The sequence below is a fragment of the Miscanthus floridulus genome, chromosome 2, assembly GCF_019320115.1.
Source record: "Miscanthus floridulus cultivar M001 chromosome 2, ASM1932011v1, whole genome shotgun sequence".
Lineage (NCBI taxonomy): Eukaryota > Viridiplantae > Streptophyta > Magnoliopsida > Poales > Poaceae > Miscanthus > Miscanthus floridulus.
Genome location: NC_089581.1, coordinates 6270692 through 6282037, shown reverse-complemented (window position 1 = coordinate 6282037; position 11346 = coordinate 6270692). Strand labels below are relative to the sequence as shown.

The 11346-nt window shown below is 46.5% G+C and overlaps 1 pseudogene; it reads left to right on the top strand.

The window, feature by feature from the left end:
* Positions 1-255: 255 nt before the first annotated feature.
* LOC136537764 (RNA-binding protein Y14B-like) lies at positions 256-5367 on the top strand (annotated as a pseudogene).
* The last annotated feature ends 5979 nt before the right edge of the window (positions 5368-11346 follow it).

Here is an 11346-nt window from a genome sequence, read left to right as displayed (position 1 = left end):
CCACGTTGCCGATTGCCACCCACTGCCACTAAGGATGAAAACGGTACAGAAATATTCCGAACCGACCCCTTTCGTTTTCTATATTATGATACCGTTTTCTATATTATGATATCGTTTTCGAATTTTGCCAAACATAAAAAATTATCATTTCCAATTGATTTCGTAACTATTTCAATCATTTTTCAATTACTAAAATATAGAAATATCCCGAACCGTCCGTCCTTTTCTACACTGTAATGCCGTTTTCATGCCTAACTACCACACTCGCCTTCCCATTCTCTCGCTCTCTCCCGTCCCATCATGGTGGCGGCGATGGGGCGAGCGGCGGCGGTGGAGGAGGGTGACGTGGAGTTCGTCGACTACGACCAGGACGACGAGGACGCCATGGAGGAGGACGGCCGCGCCGCCCGCGCTCTCCCCGTGCCCCGCATCGTTTCCTCCGCCGTGGTGCGCACCCGCGGGCGCTTCCCCGGTCGCAGCCCCTCCGTTCTTACCGCACTACCGCTTCGACTCCATCACCAACGACGGAGACCATGGTCCCGGCCCGCAGCGCTGTGAGAATCCCTTTGCGCGGCCACTTTTTGGCATGATCTCTAGGTTTCAATTTTTGGTTGGGGTTTTGGCTTTCATAGTTTGCGAAATTTCGTTGGGGTTTGCGCGTTGCTTTGGAGCCCGCTTTTCGTCGAAATTTGCGAGCGAGGTTATTGAAGTTTTTGCTAAGGCTCGTGGTTGGTGATGTACTGATGTTTTAGCGGGGTTTGGGGTTTTCGGCTCGGGTGTGCTTGATCAGAAAGTGATACAGTTTGATCTGATACGTACTCCGTATTACTGTCGTAATATTTCGAAGTTTCACCAGGAATTACCTTCAGTAAACTGTGATGTTTCGGCATAACATCCAAACCCAACACGAGGTGTGCAGGGTTGGTGGTTTCGTATAAACACATGTAGTAGTTCATAAGCATGAATCTTATAGAGCACACAGAGGAAGGAAATACTTATATTAGATTAGATGATCCTTTTGTAGGTTTAGTGGGCGTTTGGGGGAGGGGAGTATTTTCATCCCCTGGATTGAATACGGTAGAGCGGTGACTGCACTATGTAAACTAATTTATTCAACACCTATTGGTAGTCAGAATGAGGGAGAGGCTGTTGAATGATGCATCTGTCCTTTTGATGGATAATGCAAATTCAGAGTGACTTCATTATGTTTGCTGGAATTCATGTTCAATGGCAGCTGTTTGCGGCAAGGAGTAACTTTGTAGGGCACACAGAGGTCAAGGAAATACTTGTATTAGATTAGATGATCTTTCTGTAGGTTTGGTGGCCGTTTTTTTTTTGGGGGGCGGGGGGGGGGGGGGGGGGGGGGGGGGGGGGGGGGGGGGGGGGGGGGGGGGGGTTACAGTAAGTGTTTTCATCCCCTGGATTAAATATGGTAGAACAGTGGCTGCACTATGTTAACTAATTTATTCAGCACCAGCAGCATATATTGGTAGTAAGAATGAGGGAAACTGTGGAATGGTGCATCTGCCCTTTTAATGGATAATGTAAATACGGAAAATTCAGAATGACTTCATTATGTTTGCTGGAATGCATGCTCAATGCCAGTTGTTTGCAGCAAGGATTAACTTGATCACTAGTTTGATTGTATTGATCACAATGTTTGACAGGGAGTTCAAGTTGTTCAAGGGTTCGGATTTTTTAGAGCCATCAAACTAAAATGCTGGGCTATGATGCTTATGGATCACATAAAAACAATGTGGTCACTCTGAACTAAAGGGCACATTTTACATGCTGGTACTAGTTTTGCAGTTGCTGGGAGATAACATGATTGCCCTTGCCCATTTAGGTGTCCATCGTTTATCAGGTATAGGAGAATGATTTGGCAAGGTAATACAGGGCCACAGGGTTAAAATAACAACCTAGTGAACAATTACACTGCAAAGTTTGAACTGTCAGAGAGAGTAGTTTCATTTGCACAAGGTAGGAATAGAATGATGCATGCCCTCTTTTTGGTTGGCCTCCACCCCGTTTCTTTGTTGTGGATTGTTTCTCATATAAACGCAGCCTGATATTATCCTATTTTAAAGAACTGGTCAGATTTACTCATTCATAGTAGGTGGTATGTGAAGGTGTGTTTGTCACTGCTTTCTTACAGACTTCTAGTGTTGTAGCAACAAGCAGAGTAACGCACTTTAGGGCTCAAAATATGTCCCATTACCGTACGACAAGTAACCAGTATGAGTACAGAAAAGGGATGTCTTAGTCATTAGATTTTTATTAGGAAGGGCAATAGTGTTGCACAAATAGCACATTAGCATGATACAATTTCTGTATTGTGCTGCTTATTTGATATCCCTTAGCAGCATCATTTAGTATTTGAGAGAATTCCTTATTTGACACTGGGAAAATGAGTCGTTCCTTTCTTAGCTCTGAAATTTTCTTCGTTCCCTATTTGACACTCACTTTAATTTTCATCCCTAATTTGACACTACCGTCAAATCCGTTAGCTAACGGTGTTAACTGGCTGTTAAAAAGACGTTTTTGCCCCTATAAAAAAAAGCGGCGAAGCAAATTTGAGAGGGAAAAAAACCTGCACCTTTTTTTTTTGCAGCTGGGCGCATGCATCAGAGGCGGGCGCATGTTTTTTTTTCCTCTCAAATTTGCTTCGCCGCTTTTTTTCTAGGGGCAAAAACGTCTTTTTAACAGCCAGTTAACACCGTTAGCTAACGGATTTGACGGTAGTGTCAAATTAGGGATGAAAGTTGAAGTGAGTGTCAAATAGGGAACGAAGAAAATTTCAGAGCCAAGAAAGGAACGACTCATTTTACCAGTGTCAAATAAGGAATTCTCTCTTAGTATTTACTACATATTGTGTTTTGCAAAACCATGAAAAATGTCTTGTTTGTATACTTTGACGTTTTTTTAGATTGACTAATGTATGTAGTCCAGCGTTTTCAGCACCAGGAACTTGTGGGGTAACTCTTCCAGGTAGTCCCTGGTGATATGCACATCAGTTTACCCATACTTGTTAAACATGTATGAATAACATAATAAATTGGAAAAAAACCCCGAAGGTCTGCTTGTTCCTTTCCACTGTTTTCTATACTTCTGTTATATGCAAATCTATGTGGTTATTACACTGCTTTTGGTTTATGGTTGTTGTTTCTTTTCTGGTGCAGTAGTGATGTATTTCTCATATGTCTATTGTTCGATGATCGCTTAATCTCTTGTGTTAACTGAGAACTTTATTCATCTAGCTATCGAAGGCTGGACAATTCTTGTTTCTGGAGTTAAAGAAGATGCTGAAGAAGATGATCTTTACAATGCTTTCAGTGAATTTGGTCATGTCAAGGACTTGCATCTCAATCTAGAACGCCGCACTGGATATGCCAAGGTAAATTTGATAGCTTTACTCTGGGAGGCTAAAAACAAATGATGCTCATTATTTGTTCAGAATATAGACTTTCATGAGGTTCACATAAAAGCTCAATTGTTTCTAACTAAAGTTCTATTCTGTTTAACATATGTTCTGTTGAATTGATTGTACCAAGGTCCTGATGTATGTAGTTCATTCTGCACAAAGTGATCTAGCCATTCATACATCTTGTCTTATGATCATCATTGCCAAACGTTTTCTTTACTAGCAGGTTTTTTCCTTAGGGCCATTTAACAGAGTCAAGGAATTTAGAGATATTCATAAGAAACAATGCTCATTAAGTACAAGTGGCATTCTTCAGCCATGTAAATTTAGGCTTGGTAAACTTGTCACAGTTGGCTCATTAAGTACAAGTGGCATCCTTCAGATGTAAAATTAGATTTGGTAAACTTGTCAATATCATTTGCTTAGTCGACTCCTATTCATTTTGGCAATCTTTAGGCAGAGCCCATTTAAGTTTAGTCTGCACACTCATTTGGCTAAATGATATTTCCTCCCTTCTGTGACCTCCTTGCCGAAATAATCTAGCGATGATGGCATCCACCTAATGGATCATAGTCTTGGGAGCTTATATGTGGATATCAAGTAAATTTGTGTATTGCTACGTGCAAGCCTACCTCCTTGATATAATTTCCCTTCCAAGATTGTAGCCATGTCACCCCCCCCCCCCCCCCCCCCCCCCCCCCCCCCCCCCCCTTAACAGAAGGGATTGCCATCCAGCCACTAGAGTCTTCTACTTGACCTCCCACATATTGGAACAGCAAGTGCCAATTTACTTACACATTTTACTTAATGCATCTTTGTTCCTAGCAAATTGGCAAACTGAATCACTGACGATTCAGATTTGGCAAATTGTTTTACACAGTTTAAACCCAGTAAGAAAATTAAGTCTGAAGTACTGTTTCTGGAGAACAGCATGTGATACACTGCAGTGTGCCTGTAGTTGTGGTTTTATGGAAATATAATTCACCGTTTGCAATAAAAGCCTATGCTAGTTAAGGAGAAACAGTAGACATAGTATCTGGTAACAGTAACTTTCTGTTCAGTTTCTCTTATGCACCCACTTTTGTTTGCCCCACTGCCTCACCTGGATTCTGCTGGGTGACAGGGATATGCGCGGATTGAATACGAAAGCTTTGAGGAAGCACAAGCTGCTATCAGAGCAATGAACAGGAGCCAGCTGTTCACAAAAACTATCTATGTTGATTGGGCATTCAGCAGAGGTCCTATACAGAATTTCAAGAGTGCAAGGTATGGTGTTAATGCTAATGGGTTGTTTTCATTTGCTCCATTAGCCCACTGGCGTAAATTTTCCTTTTCTCTTGGCTATGTATCTGCATTGCATGATCTACGTCATGTCCAAAATACTTATCCGAATAGTGCCACACCGTGATATTCTTGCATCATATTCTGGAACTGGAACACACTTCTTATTATTTCTACAGCTATTTTTTAAGCTCATTTGTTTTGCAAGTGCAATTCCAGTATGGTGGCATTTTTCACTTGAATTGTAAAATAATTATGTTGTGTGGGTCGACGTACTGATCATTTTCTTATGTTTGTCACAGGCCATCACGCCCAAGATCTAGGACTCCCCCGCGCAGGCTTGCTGCCTTGACGCCATCTTGAGGCAGAGTGGTGGCTACGTTATATGTCAGTTCTAACTGATCGTTTTGGCTTTGAGCAGCCGATAGACACTGTGTGACTATCGTTTAGAACCCAAACCTTGATTCTGTTAGACCTGTATCTGCGTTTTGTTGGTTCAGCTAACTTGAGGAGGCTGCTGTGCTCCGCTGACTTAACTATTGCCGAAGGTCGTCTTGTGTGTAACGATCCGTATCACCACGGGAATGAGGTTTTATTGGGTGTGCTTTGGGATGCATCCTCTCGTTTTCTGGTAACAATTTGTCAAAACGTCTTAAAATTTAGAATTGAGGGAGTACTATGATTTAGGTTTTAATTCCCTAGAATAATAATTTGTCAAAAATGTTTTGAGAAAATTGCCACCTGTGTCGACGTACCTTCCCTTCAAACGCGTGTTTAGCCACCAATTCTGTCAAAACGAGTTTGTGTTTTCGTGATGGTCCAATTCCACATAAGAGAATCCACAAAAGCTTTCGAGACTTTTTTGAATGCAACAGAGATGAATGAGATACTTTACATTTCATGCAATCTAGAGAATTTCCCCTTTAGTGGAACATAAGATCATCTACAATGGAGATGTTTAGATGATGTACACGACTAAAAACAGTTTCTTTTACCACGTGCGTTTGCACTTGGTGCTTAAAAGGTGGATAAGATGTTCTAGTTTGCACCGCTTTATGTGCACTAACAAAGTGGCTAAGCATACTTACGGGACTTGCTAGCGCTCGGAGTTCGCTTCGGACGCTGCCGGCACAGGGAGGGAGCGAGCGCCTAGCGTGTTAGGCGAGAGAGCGAGCGCATCAGCAGTGGGGCCCTGCGTTGCCACAGACGTTGTCTGCGCCGCCAACCGCTTTCCACACGTATCACATGTGCAACATCCGGTCTACTTTTGAAACATTCGTATGCAACAGTTGCAACATGCAAAAAAAGGCAGATAAAACACTTTTGAAACAAGCGTCTGAAACACTTGCGAAAACACCTGAAAAACATTTGAAACTATCGTAAAAATATACAACATCAAGACAAAACACTTGCAAAACATACGTATGAAACACCTGAAAACACTTGAAACATATGCTTGCAACATGTATGTATATGCAACATCCAGATCTACTTTTGCAACATCTAGATAAAACACTAGCAACATACGTCTGGACCAGATGAAACATTTGGAACATGCACTTGAAACATACGTGTATAGCGATTTTAACACGTGCAACATCCCGATCTACTTTTACAATATCGATATACAACACTTTCAACGTACCAATGAAACATTTTAAGCATACTCTTGCAACACGTGGTTTCCACCCTTCTTCTTCCGTACGGCGCAACACAGAGCGGGGGAACAACCGGTTCTGGCAAGCCGGGGGGCGAGGATGGTGCCGTAACTTGGTGGGCGGAAGGAGCTGCTGATCTCAACGAGGTCGGAGAGTATGCTCGCGAGGAGCGACAGGGACGGCGGCGCAGCGCGGGGGTGCGGGGACGAGGAGCAACGCGTGCGGCGGCGGCCCGTTGAGGTGGGCGGTGCGGAGTCGGTGTGGGCCAAGTTAAGGAGCGGATGCACGAAGCAGCATGCGTGCTCTCGTACGAGCAGGCAACAGTTGCGTTTCCTATCTGGAGGAAGGAGAAGAGGAGCTAATGTTCAGGCCGGTGTGTAAGAGATGGAGAGGGAGAGGGAATAAGTGGGGTGGCTGGTTGGGCCGCTAGCCATTCGGCTCAGGGATCGATCGCAAAGCAGAGCGTCCGATTCTTTTAAGATTTCGGACGTATGTTCTGTAACATTACACTATATTTAAGCACCAATTGCAACTATAGTTTAACTTCTATATAAGTTCTTAAATGACATAACAACATTATCTTTTTAAGCATATTTATGCGTCTAAGCACGTTGCATCCTAAGAGAGAAAAAGAACCGAGCTTGATCTCAGCAATTACTTGCAATGAATGACGACTTAGCATATGCGTTTCCTGTCATTAGAAGACGCCATGGAAATTTTACTTCCTAATAAGATACGGATATGAAAGAGTTTATTTTTTAAAAAAAATTGTTAACATTTTGTTGCAAATGATTTTTAAAATAATAAAAGACAGCATACGACGTCTAAGGACAAAATTGATCATTCTAAAAAAAACTCCCACCCCTCTGCGCAGATCAGACCTACATACCAAACAGGTCCACCTGCTCCAATAATTTCAGAGTGGAGCAGCTCTACGGTAAAGTTGGTGAGCTGAAAAAAAAATAGAGCAGTGCAGTCCCAAACAGGCTCTAAGATCGAGTGGTTGCGTAGACTGGCGCATACTCATGACTAGGAATCGCCTATTTGCATACCTATCTTAGCCCCTCAAACTTTTCCATCAAGTCCTCGGACTTCTACATCGCTATAGAGTTAATGACTAGGTATATAGTGTTAACTTGGTTAACTATGTGATGTAATACAAATGGCTTGATCAGGACTATTGGATATGACTTATCGTTAGGGCTTCATTGTTTTGACAACATATAATTCAGGATTGATGGATGACGATAGTAAATAGTATTGGCTAGGGATTAGGGAGAAAGATATTTAGGGACTTGAGGGTGCTTCTCAGAGTAGGTGTTTAAACACTTGGCATAGGCAAGGGAGATGCCAATGATTGCTTTCTTCTTCTTTTTTTTGCCACGGTGAAATTCATTACATGACTTTGCTTAGTGTTATCGTTGAAGAGGCAGTACAAAATGTCTAACCCAAGAGAGGTATAAAAATTTTGTTTTCCCCTCACTCTCCCCTTTATTTCAAGATATTTTTGAGGTTTGGTCATTTTAGTTTTTCACTAGTAAATAGTAATGTGGTGTTTAAATCTAGAGCTAAAGTTTATGATGTCACATCGGGTGTCATATGGGAGTGTTCGGATAATAATAATAAAAGAGTTAAATGCACCAGAGATCCATTAACTTGGGAGGAAGTTTCAGTTGAGTCCATCAACTTCCAAAGTGGCTTTTTGGGTCCATAAACTTTTAAAATAGTTCACTGCAGTCCATACATATTTATTTAACCTTAGATTCAAAGCACATTTTTAGAAAAACCCATACCACACGCAGGCAGGTGCATGCATGGCCGGGTTTAGTGCTTTACTGTAGCCACGCCCGTGTGCGCTCTGCTGTGCGTACCGGCCGCCGTTCGTGCATTCAAGTGAGCGCCGGCCTCCGGTCACCACCGGCAGTACTACTACTTGTAGCTGGCGGCTAGCGCTGCTGCTCCCCATGCCATCCAACACCTGATGCACGGCCGGCCTGCGTGATGGCTCTGACCTCTCGCTCGCAGCACCCTTTTGGCAGTTCGATCTTCGATGAACGGAACGGCGCCGCGCCCATGCCTAGCCGCGCTCCGGCGAGCTGCGCTCCCGGTGACCGCGTCCCCGGCGCCGTGCCCTGGCGAACTGCGACCCCGGCGGCCACGCCCCTGGCTGCCGTGCCCGGCGAGCAGCGCCTCCGGCGGCCACATGATGAGCGTCTGCCCGCGGGAGATGCGGAACACCTCCTCGATCGCGCTCATGGTGCGCGCCTTGGGGATCCAGTGGATGCTGGCGAAGATGTCCTTCTGGAACAGGTTCTGGCTGTAGTAGGCGATGTCCACCAGGAACCACGTGACGGCCGTGCCGAGGAGGTGCGAGCCGTGGCGCCGCGACGAGAAGAGGCCGTAGTCGCTGCCCCTGGTGATCTCGTCCAGCTTCTCCGCCTCCGCCTCGATCTCCACCTGCAGCACCCTGGACATGTCGAAGGCGGCCTGCTTGGCGTTCCCGGCGACCAGCGCAGTGTAGCGCGCCGTCTCGGGCATCTTGGTCCGCCAGTAGTACGTCAGCACCGCGGGCGCCGCGCCGAGCATGAGGATGGCGCGCCACACGTAGTCGGCCTGCGGCACGGTGGACGCCACGGCGTCGACCTGGTAGAGAGCCGGACATCCGGTTCGAACCGAGGTCAAGGAAGCTGAGGTTCCCAAGCTTTCCGATCTCGGTCGGTATCGCACCGGCGATGCTTTCCGATCTCGGTCGGCCGGTCAGCGCGTTGTTCGACAGGTCGAGCGCCTCGAGGCTCGTGCACCGGCCGAGCTCCGGCGGGATCGTGCCCGTCAGCTGGTTGGCCCAGAGGTAGAGCATGCGCAGCGACGGGAGGCCATCGAGCACGGCAGGAATGCTGCCGGTGAGCTGGTTGTTGTCGCGCTCGAGGTCAGTGAGGTTGCTGCACCGGGCATGCTCAGGCGGCACCGTGCCGGAGAGCTTGTTCACGCTAAGCTGCAGCTGCTGCAGCGACGGAAGGTTGCCGAACGACGCCGGGATGTGGCCGGTGAGCCCGTTGAGCGACAGGTCGACGACGGTGAGCCCGGAGCACGACCCGAGCTCCGGCGGGATGATGCCGACGAGCTGGTTCTGCCACAGCAGCAGGTTGGTGAGCCTCTTGAGCCTGCCGAGCTACGCCGGGATGGACCCGGACAGTGCGTTCTCGTAGAGGTAGATGTTCTCCAGGCTGGTGCACTGGCCGAGCTCCGGCGGTATCGGGCCGGAGAGCAGCGCCGTGTAAAAGGGCCAGCGTGGTGAGGTTCTTGAGCCGCCCGAGGCTCGCCGGCAGCGGGCCGGTGATGCTAGTCTCGGCGAGGCCGATCATGGTGAGCTGGGAGCAATTGCCGATCTCGGTAGGGAGCGCGCCCTGGAGGTTCTTGTTCCCGCCGCCACGGAGCACCTCAAGGTTGTCCTCGAGATCATGGCCGAGCTCATGCTTCGTCGCGTTCTCCAGGCATAGCATCACGCTCATCCCCCCGAAATAGGACGTGGCCATGTCGCGGAAGCGGGGGACGGCGAGCTCACGGGTGAAAATCTAAACGGAAGTTCATCAGAAAAAACCCCATCAGTAGCAATACGTATGTCGTCCTCCAGGGCTGTTGTGGGTAGCTACATTACATACCGAGCAACAGCTATAAAGCAACGTGGCGAAGAAATGCTCAAGCAGTTCCGGGCCCTTGCTCTGTTCCATCATCCATCCCTCAATTAGGCACCTGAATAGCTGCTGCAGTACTTCGGGGAAGTTCCGCGCCGCCACCCTGACGAGCACCCTCAGAGCTGTCTCCCTGCACCGTGCAAAAGCAAAACAACAGCAAAGCAAACACACACAGATGAGCTCTGAGCTCGCCGTTGTCTTGATCGAGCAGGAAGGCCAACCAATCCGAGCTCGCCGGGTTCGTCGCGACATCCTGAAGCGCCTGACGGTTTGGAGCGCCAGCCACTGGGCCCCGACGCGCACCGATCACACCGGCGGAGGTGTTCGGGTCGTTGCTGGTGGCGTTGCCGCCCCGCGCTGCGAAGCCGGGGGCAGCGGCGGGCCGAGCGCAGACTGCCGCCCAGGGACGATAGACGGAGGCGTGCGGGTTGAAGACGCCGTCGTGCCCGAGCGCGGAGAAGAGAGCGGCGGAGAGCCATGCATGCACCCGGGTGAAAATCCCGCCTGGGGCACCTGCGCAGAGAGCCGTGCATGCACTTGCATGTGTTTGGGAAGGGATTTTCTACAAATATGCTTTGAATTTAAGGTTAAATAAATAGATATGGACTGCAGTGAACTATTTTAAAAGTTTATGGACCCAAAAATCCACTTTGGAAGTTGATGGACTCAACTGAAACTTCCTCACAAGTTAATAGATCTCTGGTGCATTTAACTCATAATAAAACAAATTACACGAGTCCTCAGTAATATGTGAGACGAATTTATTAAGCCTAATTAATTCATCATTAGCATATATTTACTGTAGCACCGCATTGTCAAATCATGGATCAATTATGTTTAAAAAATTCGTCTCGTAAAGTAGTCGTAATCAGTGTAATTAATTATTTTTTAGTCTATATTTAATACTCCATGCATATGTCAAACATCCGATATAATAGGAACTAAACTTTAGGGAGAAATAAATAAGACCTAAATAGTATTTAGAGTGGCTAGGGATTAATGGATGACGATAGTAAATATTCCCTCCGTCTCTAAATATCAGTCGTTTTTTAATAAATTTATTTAAAAATAAAAATATTGTACTTATTTTTTATAAATTAAGTTAAAATTATCGACGCATAAAGTAGCGACCAATATTTAGTGAGGGAGGGAATAGTATTTAGCGTACCCAACAGAATTGAATGCTCCTTATCCTGATTTTTCTTCTCCCGAACGCGCATGGGAGCACCGCCTTGTGCAAACTTGTGCCGTGGCTTTATCGTGAGAGGAAAAGAGGACAGTGCCCACCAACGTG